The sequence below is a fragment of the Galleria mellonella genome, unplaced genomic scaffold (genome assembly GCF_026898425.1).
Source record: "Galleria mellonella isolate WM207_F2 unplaced genomic scaffold, CSIRO_AGI_GalMel_v1 utg139, whole genome shotgun sequence".
Taxonomy (NCBI): Eukaryota; Metazoa; Arthropoda; class Insecta; order Lepidoptera; family Pyralidae; genus Galleria; species Galleria mellonella.
Window position 1 is genome coordinate 7163283 of NW_026441995.1, and position 12121 is coordinate 7175403.

A 12121-nucleotide genomic window follows, 5' to 3' on the forward strand; every position below is an offset into this window, starting at 1 on the left:
ACTACTGGTTATTTTAAGTAAAGTCCTTTTTGTTATATCAATACATTTTTAACTAAATGACTCAGGAGGTACTCTTTTCAAATAGTCATAATATTTGACAATTTCGCGTTCTAATTTCAAATAAATCATTATATTAATAATAAAATGGGTTACAATTTTGAAAAAAGAATATATTCAAATCGAATTTTGAATTCAGAGCAAAGTCTCATTATGTTTTAAGTTATTACATTATTATGGTTTAGTACTAAACGTTTCTATTGGAGAACCCAATACAAACATTAAAATAAACAGTTCCATATCATTGATTTCCCGAACGACATTATGTAGCATTTCTGTGAAAAATGATACCTACTGATGTACTTTCACCTAATATTTGCTGACTGAAGCGACATCCTGTGAAAAATAGAATACTCGTAACCTTTGCGGAATTCGGAAGAACTAGATATTTTTTCTATTGAACGGTAAATAATAACTACATATTTTATTAGATTAATAATAAAAATATTCTTATTATGCCTTTATAAGTTTTATATATACTTGATATTTTAATAGAAGTCAGCAATCAGTGAGTGAGAAAACAAGTAAATAAGATAAATAAATGTGCCCATGAATGATCCCTAATGGACTACTCAGAGGCACTTGTTTCGTTGAGCATATTAAAATAGAACATGACAGGAGACAAGCCTATCGTCGCGGGTGTAACTCGAATTAATTTGATAATATTTCCATAAGCAGATAATAAATTAGAAAATGAAATTGACAAACAAATATTTTAGTGTCTGCCACATTCGAACTCACAATATCTGCGATCTATGCCGAAGTAGTATACTATTAAGCCATAGGATGCTCATTGGTAAAAACTTATTAAAATAAATATTTTAAATAATTTATCGACCTATTTTTGTATGTACACATGTAAAAAGACAAAAATTACTTTTAAATTTTTCCAATAATGTGTTGGTCACAAGAACTAAATACAGTAAAATAATGATACAAGTATATACTTAAAATTAAGAAGGCATTTAATGTAATTTATCATAGCTATTAGTTACTTTAGCTAACTTACTTAATCCCGTGTGATCCCGACGTAGAGTAGGCCATCCCTTCCTTTCCCGTGGGTATCGTAGGAGGCAACTATGGGAAGGCGAGGGATGGGCAGCAGCGCTACTCTTGAAAAAACATCTCTAAAATCCAACTGCGGTTGCCAGTATGCCTGCCAAACGTAGCAACAACGGGCAAAACCCCCCAAGGGAGAGGCTCATGTTCAGCAATAGACAATTAAAGGCTGGTATGATGATTAGTTACTTAATACATTATAAATATCCTGTTTTATTTATTTATTTTATACCAGAAAGGTCGCAAACAAGCATACAGCTCGTCTGATGGTAAACGATCATTCTAGCCTATGAACGTCTGCAACACTATTGGTGATACATGCATGTTAGTGACCCTGAAGAAATCTTATTACTCTATACAATACTTTAAGTTAAATAAAAATAATAAATTAACATATTACAAGTTATATACTCATTATAAACACGGAATGTTGTTTCGTTTCGTTAAACCCCTGGTTAGGAAGTAAACAGTTTAACTTAATCAGGATCTTAAAGTTTAGTTGGGATATAATAACCATATTACACTATAACATGTCGCTTTGTTAATCAAAGCCAAGCAAGATTTTCTAGAGTCCCTCCCATCAAACTATACCACACGTAGACACCGTCGTCTATTGTTTATTTCGCGGCCCTTATCGAATTAGGGAGAAGTTTGCGAGAAATTACATTAACAGTGAAGAGGATGGGAAGCGTTTTAACTTAATGGCCAGCCCAGCGGACTGGTCCCTTGACATCACTTAGTCGAGGCGACGACGCTCAAATAAAAGAGAAAATGCACAAGAGTGCATGTCGCTGAAGATACACGCCTAATAGTTCGCTCTAAAGGCTTTTATGGTCAATGAAATGTATTTGAACATAAATGTATTTCAAATACATTTAGGTATATTGAGCATTAACTCAGCTTGTTCTGATAGATTAGTATGATTGACTTATGAAAATATGAATGTGAATATGTGTAATATATTAAATCTGAGCTAGTAAGAGCACTGTCCTATTATAGCGTGGGTGTAGGTTCGAACCTTATCCGTTTCTAATTATTTCAATCACACAATAACTATTGGTATACAATTTTATTATGTTTACAATATTTCTACAATTTTAATACTTGTATCCTTTTTACAATATTAACCGCGCTTAAACAACTGGATGTAAATTAAATTTGTTACACAAATGAACCATATACTGGATTAACTCATATTTCGTATCGATAATACTCGTATTCGAATTCAAACAAACAAAGCTAGTTAAAATTAAACATTTATAATAAATTATAATGAAATACATAATAATATAAATTTAAATATATTTTCTCATTATGCCCTTTAATCTAAGTAATATATATATTTCTCCATTGTATATACTATACTCATATAATATAATTTGTAAGTCAATATACATAGATATGTCTGTAACTACATATTTATCCACAACAATTTTTTTGCATTATTTTTACGCATTACGTTTCTGTTGTTAGCCAAAGGTCGACTGGGAGAAAATGCTATATAGCATTAAGTCCGTCTTTTGTTTTTATTATTTTTTTTTTATTATGGGCATTAAAGAATAAATATATATATTTATAATACGCCAATACAATACATTTTTGTACCTGTATTTAAATAATGACAATATTTCAAATAGGTCTCTCGCACTGGGGAGTTTTTACCAGTAGTTGCCACGCTTGGCAGGGGGGTTAGCATCCACAATTCGGCTTTGGTGATGTTTCAAGAGAAACGCTACTACCAATACGCAATGGAGTTTGACAACCCCATTGTTAGCAATATGCCCTATTACGAGTAGGTCGACTTCCACGTGGTTCACCCTGGAAATTATCATGAACAATTCTTGTTTTTTTTTTTATACATCTTAGAATGGCAAACAAGTTGACGGTCCACCTAATGGAAAGTAGTAACTGTCGCCTATAGACATGAGCAGTACCATGGACATAACAGAGTATACTGTTTCACCCATGATACCCCCCATGCATTGCCATTCCTGAGGACTCAGGTGTTATTTATCTGTACTCAGGAAATTCACGCTGAATTCGTCACGATGGGCTTACTGACCTACTTCGTCCTAACCTATCACCCTTCACTGGTGCCCCGCTGGCGTATACCGTTAGAGTAGGCGGGGTAACCATTTCATTGTCATCCATTAAAAAAAACTCCAAAGGCGGGCCTATAATCAGCAGTATTATAATGGCAGCATATAACAGCAGATAACGGCTGATATGATGATAATATGATGATATCCCGAATCTATCACTATAAATAATAAAAATATCTATATTAAATTCTATATAACTTTAAACTTTAAACGACAATCACTTTATTTCTAACTACGCATAACGAGACGATGAATATCAATACAAACAGTTCACGAAGCGACATAATAACCCGTACAACGCTACTGTACAAACAACGAGCGAGCTCCAATGAAATAATCTTAATAGGCGTCCCCATAACCTTTAACCAAAATAGTTATATCAAAAACAATAGTCTAACGTTGAAAACAACCGAACAAGTGTGTTTAGTAAGCAATCGGAAACACGATTATGGAGTGAACGTATGAATATTCATTGTCCAGATGTCAGGGTACGATTGGGACGGTCAGTGGTCGTAGTCGACGGTATCTTTAGATCTATTTATGCATTTGAGTGCGATATGATTGAACCACCTCGTAATTTCCTCGTCAGCTAGTGAACCAAAACGTTAGGGGCCCACAGCTCGTTATCATTCATTTATCTTGGTAAACGTATGTGTGTTCCAAATGTGGGTTGTGATTTTTCCACGAGATAATACTTTCTTTGTTTTTTTTTTATTTGTAATTTGGAAAGGTAAAGTAGGTGTAATAGTAAAAGTAGTTGTAATACATATAGATAATAGAGAAATAGGATCATGCTGATATCTGTTATTAAAAATTCTAATTATATAAGTAAAAGTATGAATATTTTATGTTCATATTGCCGATTATTGGCACTCAATAAAACTTTGAATACATATTGATATTAATACAAAAACTGTTTCACAATTTGTTATAATAAATATTTGATTGGTTTCGCCTTTCAAGACATTTTCAAAAGAATTTATTTACTTTTTTGCAATCAAATGAAAAATATTTTTCAGATACTGTATAACAAATTCTGAAAGAGTATAGTGTTTATTTTATATAAATTAATGTTTTTTTCTAATAATATAAAAACTTTAAAAATATATTAAAGAGTTTTGTTACTTCCATCATCTATTTTACTTGCTCTAGAATTGTATACCATTGCTAATAGAATGAAGGTGCAATTCTTGAGATAGAATATACTAGTCAAAAAGATTTATTACGTTTCCCTAGCGTCGTATAAATTCTGACTGTCTTCGAACATCGGCGAAATTAATGCAGTTTAGATATAAAAGATTACCTTTTATGTACTTAATTCAAATGTACTAATGTATACGACGCGAATAAACGTGAATAATTTACTCGATTGACAATGGAGCCGTCAGTGAGTATAAATTTTTAAACAAATATTTTATCGCATAATTTGAGTTCATGTTACAAATTACGCCTCTCCACAGTAATTGGTAAGTCCTAATTGGTAGTCGCTACAGAAAAATTACTTTCATCAACGAGCGAAGAGTTTCATAATTACTGCAATTAGGACCATTGCGGCGTTTTGTTCTGAGGAGACGTCGGGGATGGTACGGACGTGTCGCGTTTACAAATTTATCATTTTTGTGGCAATTCACTTCGGTCTCGAATTAATTTCAGTTGAAACACATGTGGGCTTCGACCGCCCGTGTTTATTCCGTATCCACAGTTAATACCTACCTCAATTCAAGGAAGGATGTGGGAGATACGTTTATCTGCTAATTTAAGAAATGTACAGGTGCTATTTTTACTCCATTTTATGAGGCAACGAATTCGCTCATTTTCTTTCCTTGTGTGTCTAATATAGATTAGAAATGTTTGGTCTTGATACTCGGATAACGACATATTATATTATATTCTACAAGCATACATTTCATGAAATTTGACTTATTCAAAAACTTTACGTAGAGTAAAATTAAATACCACAAATTGAAAATATTGGTGATATAACTGAAGAGTACTTAATAGTTATTGGCTATCACTATAACAGCCATATAGACGGCAAAGATCACCGTTTATATTATTAATTAAATTAACATGTAATATTACAGTTATATTTGCTGTCTATTCATTAATTATTACATATTAAATATTACATATTAATTAAATTAATAGTATAAACGGTTTTACAACAAAACTATAAATTATTAATATTATAATTATGGCAAACTAATACCTACTTCATATTTTATGGAATAAACTAGTGCCAAAGATTAACTTTGCCACAGTGCACATTCTGGCAGTGAGAATCCAAACTTAAGCCTAAATGTAGCCGTCTTATGCACCGTACCGAATTGATTGTCTAAGTGAAATTACCCCAATCCCGCTGTCGATCCGTTTCCCCGTTGTTACATTAAATGGAGCTGTGTACCAGCTAATTCATCCGTGTAGTGGCAGAGAAACAATACAATGTCTCAACACTTCTTTCAAGAAATAAGGGGCAACTAAAGGAGTCGTAGAAAGAGAATGCCAAATATTATCCTTAATAATGCAAGATGCATTTATAATTTGTTTAGATTAATATTATAATTACAAAAGTTCATAAGTATAGACAGATGAATGGAACTCTTTCACGCAAAAACTACTGGATAGATTATACGGGCAACGCCGCGGTATACGACTAGTTATAAATAATTACCACTGGAGGTAATTATGTATATTATTTATAACTAGTCCATAACCATCTAATTCCAAACTAAATATAGCTTGTCATATGAATACTAGACAACTGTTAACTGAAACTATTAAAAATGTACTTAAATACACTTTTTTTTTTGTAAATATATAAAACCATACAAGAAAATACCCAGACTAATATAGACTGTCATTCTCACAAACACAAAAAAATTTTTATTGTGCAGAGATCAAACAAGCGACAGTCTGGAGGTGAAAGAGAAAGATAGAATGAGTGGTCTACTATTCCTAATCTATGAAAAGATCTTAGCAGAATACACCAGTGAAAAGGAATAAAAACACCAGATAATATATACTCTACAGGTATTAGATCTGATCAGCGTATGAAATAATAAGATTACAAGTATCGTTTACTTATAAACCTGTCATAACCTTAATTAACCTCGTAATTAAATGAATTATGAAGGTATTTATTGTAGTATATTATGTTCACGTACTGGCCACTGATACTTTTGTAAATACTGACCGGTAACAAAATGTTCTATTTATTCTTTCAATGAATAAATTAGTGTTTAACCAACTCGCTTGCGTATCACTACATTTATGCCTTTATAATTTTAATAAATATATAATAATATATAAAATAATAACAACTACTGGTTATGATTTTATTAATTTCTATATGAAAATCATACTAATCTACTGTCTATGACATAGTAATATTATTATTGCGCAGAGATGTTGCATCTCTATGCATCTTCTACCGAATTTATCATGGGGAGTGTTCTGAGGAATTGTTCAGATTGATATCTGCTGCTGATTTTCACCACCGTACAACCCGCCACAAACTAAAGTTTCATCCCAATCATCTGAACGAATGGCGGTCTTCCACCGTGCGTTTTTCAAGGCACTTTCTTCCACACACAACCGTTCTTTGGAATCAACTTCCAGCAACAGTATTTCCGAATCGATACGACAACATAACCTTCAAGAAAAGAGTATATTCCTTTTTAAAAGGCCAGCAGCACACCTACAATGCCGCTGGTGTTGTGGGTGATCATAGGCGGCGGTAGTCACTTACCATCAGGTGAGCCGCATGCTCGTTTGCCCCCTGTGTTGTAAAAAAAATATTTTATACTTAATTCTTAATTTTTATACACTATTGTCAGTAAATAGAAGCTAACTCTACAGTTTTAAGTCACCAGACATGATGACAGAGATGTGTAAATGAGTAAAAATATCTTTGTGTAATATTAGTAGAATTGGTAACTACAAAAAATAAAAATGGTATTAAAAATGCAACATACGTGTTTAGTATTAAATAAAAACAATAATAGTTTTACAAATACAAACAATGGTATGAACGTAACAAAATGGCTTTTTTGCTAAGAGCAATCGAAAGTACTGAGTAAAATTATTGATATAATTTTTAACAGCAACGGTCTTTATCATGGTTTTAACCAAATGTGAAAAAAAGAAGTTCGCAGACAAATATAAATCAAAAACAAAATATACAGTCTACACGATAAATTCCAAGCTTTGCGGGAGGGAATGCGGTGGCATAATGAAAAGTTACATCGTGGTTGTGGAACACTTGTTTGTTATGTAGAGCGGTATTCGCACTACACCAGATTAGGTAGGGAATCCTACTCATATTGCGGCTCAAGCCACGTTCATGATAAACAGTATGTGAAAAGAAAATTCTATTTCATAAGAACCAAACTACCAATAGATAAAGTTCGAAGAATAGAATTTCTGTTCAAATTTACGAAATAATAATTTTCATAATGCGGAGTCGTAATACATACCTGTATTGTAAAACTCGAATAAATAATTGTGTTCAAAATATCTTAGAATAAAAACTATTAAATATAAATGTGGGTATTTATATTTGATACAAATAAAAATATTTTGTCACTACTTATTTGAAAATAAATATTTCATTTACTACAAAATCAAACTATTTAATCACATACTAAAAGCAACTTATTAAAAATTGATTTAATCACATCAAAGGCAAAAATCTCAATTTTTTCAAAAATCAAGTTATTTAATTTTACGGCTTGCAATTCACTGATTTCAGCATCATCTAAGGAATAATTTCAGGGTCGACACGTGAATTCCCAAGGGACACAAGCATCCAAATAGATTGGTTGGATGCTTGTTTACTCTCTAGGGATCAACGCTCACCAACCGTCACAGAACGGCAGCAGCTCGTTGATATTTCAACTTTAACAACATATTATGAGATTTTATGTATCTACACTCACCGTATAATAATGTTAGTGAACGCCGACCCTAGGGAACAGATATGATTACTGTATGATGTCAAAATAGGACCAAATTTGTTAGTATTTCTAAGTGTATTTTGCTTTAATAAATATTTGTTAAAAATTTTATAAATTTATAAAAGATACATTGACAGTTAAAAATGAAATAATATACTTTGCGTATTTATTAAATTTTAAGATTACGCTGTAGTACGCTTACCTAGCCTACCGTACCTAGAAAATTTCCTGTGCTAAAGATGGCCCTTAATGATAAAAAAATGTATTTCATCCTTCTAACTATTACAACTCATTAATGTTCGACGGGATCGAATCTTTCCCCATAAAAGAAAAACATTAAGCGGGTATTACCACAATATGAGTAATAATGTATTACCCTACTGACCAATGACAGGCTTTATTGTTAATTCATTAATGTATATTGATGAATTAACAATAAACAATCAGAAAAATTGTTTAGTTGTTTAATCTTGTGCTTTAACATTGACGATAAGTTCGTCAAGTTCTTTGCTAGAAAGACAGAAAAAATATTTTTAATCTTTTTAAACTAAACTTAGATTTAAGCATTTTTGAAAGTCTTTTGTTTTCATTGCCTTCAGTCAGTTGCAATTTCAACCAAGAAGAACGGGCAAGAAACTCAGTTGTTGATTTTTTATATAAATAAATATTTAAAAAATCATCAATATTATTTTTAACGAATTATTCAGAACATCGTATAATTAAAATATAGTAAAATTAAAATAGTGTTTACTGTAACTGCATAAGATTGACGGGGCATGTATTAATTAACGAATTAGTTTAAATGTCGTATATATCTATCCTTTTTAGATCTAGTTGATTATTATTATTACTAATAATAATACTGTGTAATATATCTAAGGATATTTTTCTGAATGAATAAGATATATTTAAAAAGTATTATATTATATTAATACCAATTTACTTAACCAACTAAAAGCGATGTATATCGTTCGTGTATCTCTAAGCATGACTGCTCCAAACTCAGATCGCATCATTCACTTATTTTAAGTTAACCGAGAAGAACGCCGTCTTACGTCATGAAATATGGAGGCACATTGAATAATAAATACGCCCTATATTGGATCCGTAAACTGTCGTCATCTTGCTTTCCCCGTAAGTGGATCGCCGTGGCTGAATACAAAAAGAGAGCCTATGATAATGGGTTTTAGAATTTTACTTTATCCCTCTTGTTCGCTCGACCGATTAGAACTTTCTATGGGCCTTTTATTAATTCTTAGAATATATGAATAAAAAGAAATATCCTATGAATATCTTACGGAACTTCATATATTTGTTCTATGGTTACCTATATGTTACAACATGGAACGAATAACTGAACACTAACACCATAAAAAATATTACCAAAACGTAACTTATAATTTCAACAAATAATATATGTATTTAAAACAAAATATTATTTGAATTTAGAACGCAGAATCGTGTGTCTGTTAGTGCAAAAGAGTGTGCTTCTTAACAAGTAGATTTTTTACTGTAAATAAAAATAACAGTTTCAATGGTCACAAAACTAAAATGACAATGGAACCAACATAGAAATAATCCCTATCAATTGCAAAAATAATTATTAAAATCATTTTAAAATTGGCCATGTGTTTATACCCATGTTAGTAGGTACCATTGTAATTTTGTTGTGATTGTATTTGTTAGAGGCAAATGTAAACAGTTGATACTTACTCAATATATTACTTACCATATCTTAAACTTATATATAAATATGCCCTTCAAACTAGAACACTAACGTAAACAAAACTCTTTAGTGGCGGAAATTAATAGAACAGAGGTACCCACGTAGAAAACTTTGAACAGTCTCTCCCTGACCACAGTGACAGATGATTTATGAAGAATAAATCTTATAGTACAGACTTTTTGTTCATAGTTTGAGTTTTGTAATAGCAAATTAATTTTCTACTATTATAATCACTTTTATCTTAGTTATGGTAGGTACCTATCAACTTTTTTTTACAACTTGGAATAGCAAACAAGCTAACGGGCCACCCGTTGGAAAGTGATAACCATTGCCTACAATTAATAACTGCATCATGTACATTACAGTATACATATCCATAGTCTCTTTTTATGCTTATATTATGAATAGGTTTTATACCTCCACTTCCTGTAATATCATTACAATATCCATTTTATAAACTGAAATACAGGCATACAAGTACGTCTACTTTGCGGTAGAAACACGAAAGAGACAAAGATACCCAACCAGATGACTTTTGTATAAAATAAACTCTGGTAAACCTTATTATACATACATTTCGTCACCCTTTCTTTCCCCATTCTTGCAACATAAGCGAACCACCCTAACAATAAATATTAAATAATATGAAAACAAACATTCTCAGGTGAAGCAGTCAAATACGTTTTCGTATATGTAATACATACTCGATTTTCTCATGTTTCAAATAGTACATTATTTAAATCCGAGCCTACCGCGGAAATACAAATTTATAATATTTGATGTCAGTCTTGGCTGTCACTAGAAAATTAAACAGCTAGGTAGCTTTTAACGCAATCGAATTGAAAACAAATCAAAATTACACCTAATTGACGTCAAATGGACTTTATCATGTTTTATATTTCAACAGTATTCCAAACACACACGTTTTGTTGTCACAAAACTTGTTATTATCATCATTAAGAGCCAACCAATGGTTTGAAAGCATCAAGAAAGACTCTTTCTCTCGTCCTTTATTTCTGCATCTATTTACTTCCCGCTGTCTTTTGAAGAGTGTCGTCGATCTAGAAGCTCGTATCGTGTAGCGTTTTATTGTACCCGGGCTTAAATCCAACAATTTTCTCTCTCAATTTTCACTGCACAGTATAATCCAGCCACTGCCACTTCAACTTATTATTTTGGAAGATACATTGGTCACTTTAATTTTCCATCCGATTTCTTTGTTTTGAGTTTTTTTTTTTTTTTTATAGTTTGCAGTACAGTATTTAAGGCATTCCAGTATTTAAGACATTTCTCAGAGGAATTATTCAATATGATGCCTACGGCCACTTTCTATCATCGTACGGCTCGCCATCGACCCTACCTTCACCCTCATACCCTACAGCCTAAATGGTCACGTACAACGCGGTTTCAGAGATGTTTTCTCCCACGAACACTCAGGTTATGGAATAAGCTCCCTGCCGAGGTTTTCCCAAAAGACTATAGCATGAGGTTCTTCAAAAGGAGTGTAAAGAGATTTCTTCAGGGTCAGCAACACGCGCGTAATACCTCTGGTATTGCAATCGTTCATAGGCTACAGTATCCGCTTATAATCAGGCCGTATGCTTGTGGTATAAAAAAAATTCCGTCTTTGCTATTAAATACGGATGAAGAGATACCTGTATTAGTGGGTATTATATTATAATATACCATACCATGTCAGCCGTTATCTCTCCACTGTTAAACATAGGCGCTATTGGGGCTTTTGTTCATGTATTGTAGTGGTAGGTGCATGGACTGTTAATTAGTAATTTAAGCGCGATATACGAGGAGCATGAGAAAGGCGGGTGGACGCCCAAAAACTGCAACAAAAGCGTAGGTAGTCAGCCTTTGAACATACCCAGCCGAAATCTGCAGAAGGCTTTTGGGAGCTTTGGTGTTTGAATTGAGAGGTATGTCGTCCGGTTTTCCAGCAGCAAGTTTAGGTAGTGTCTGCATGCATTTGTATAATGCATTGTTCTGGTGTTAAAAAAAAAGACAGACCATTCCATTACTTAATTAATTATTACCCCCAATCACAATTTATTAATATTAATGATTGATAACTCTCTCGCAATAGAGTCTCTGTAAAATGTTATTCCAGTAGTTTCTAAAGGAAAAACGATCACCACAGTGCTTTTACTTCCGACGTGTACTATCCGACATAATACATTTCGGTGCATTTTCCACGCTGACGTAAAAGGCAA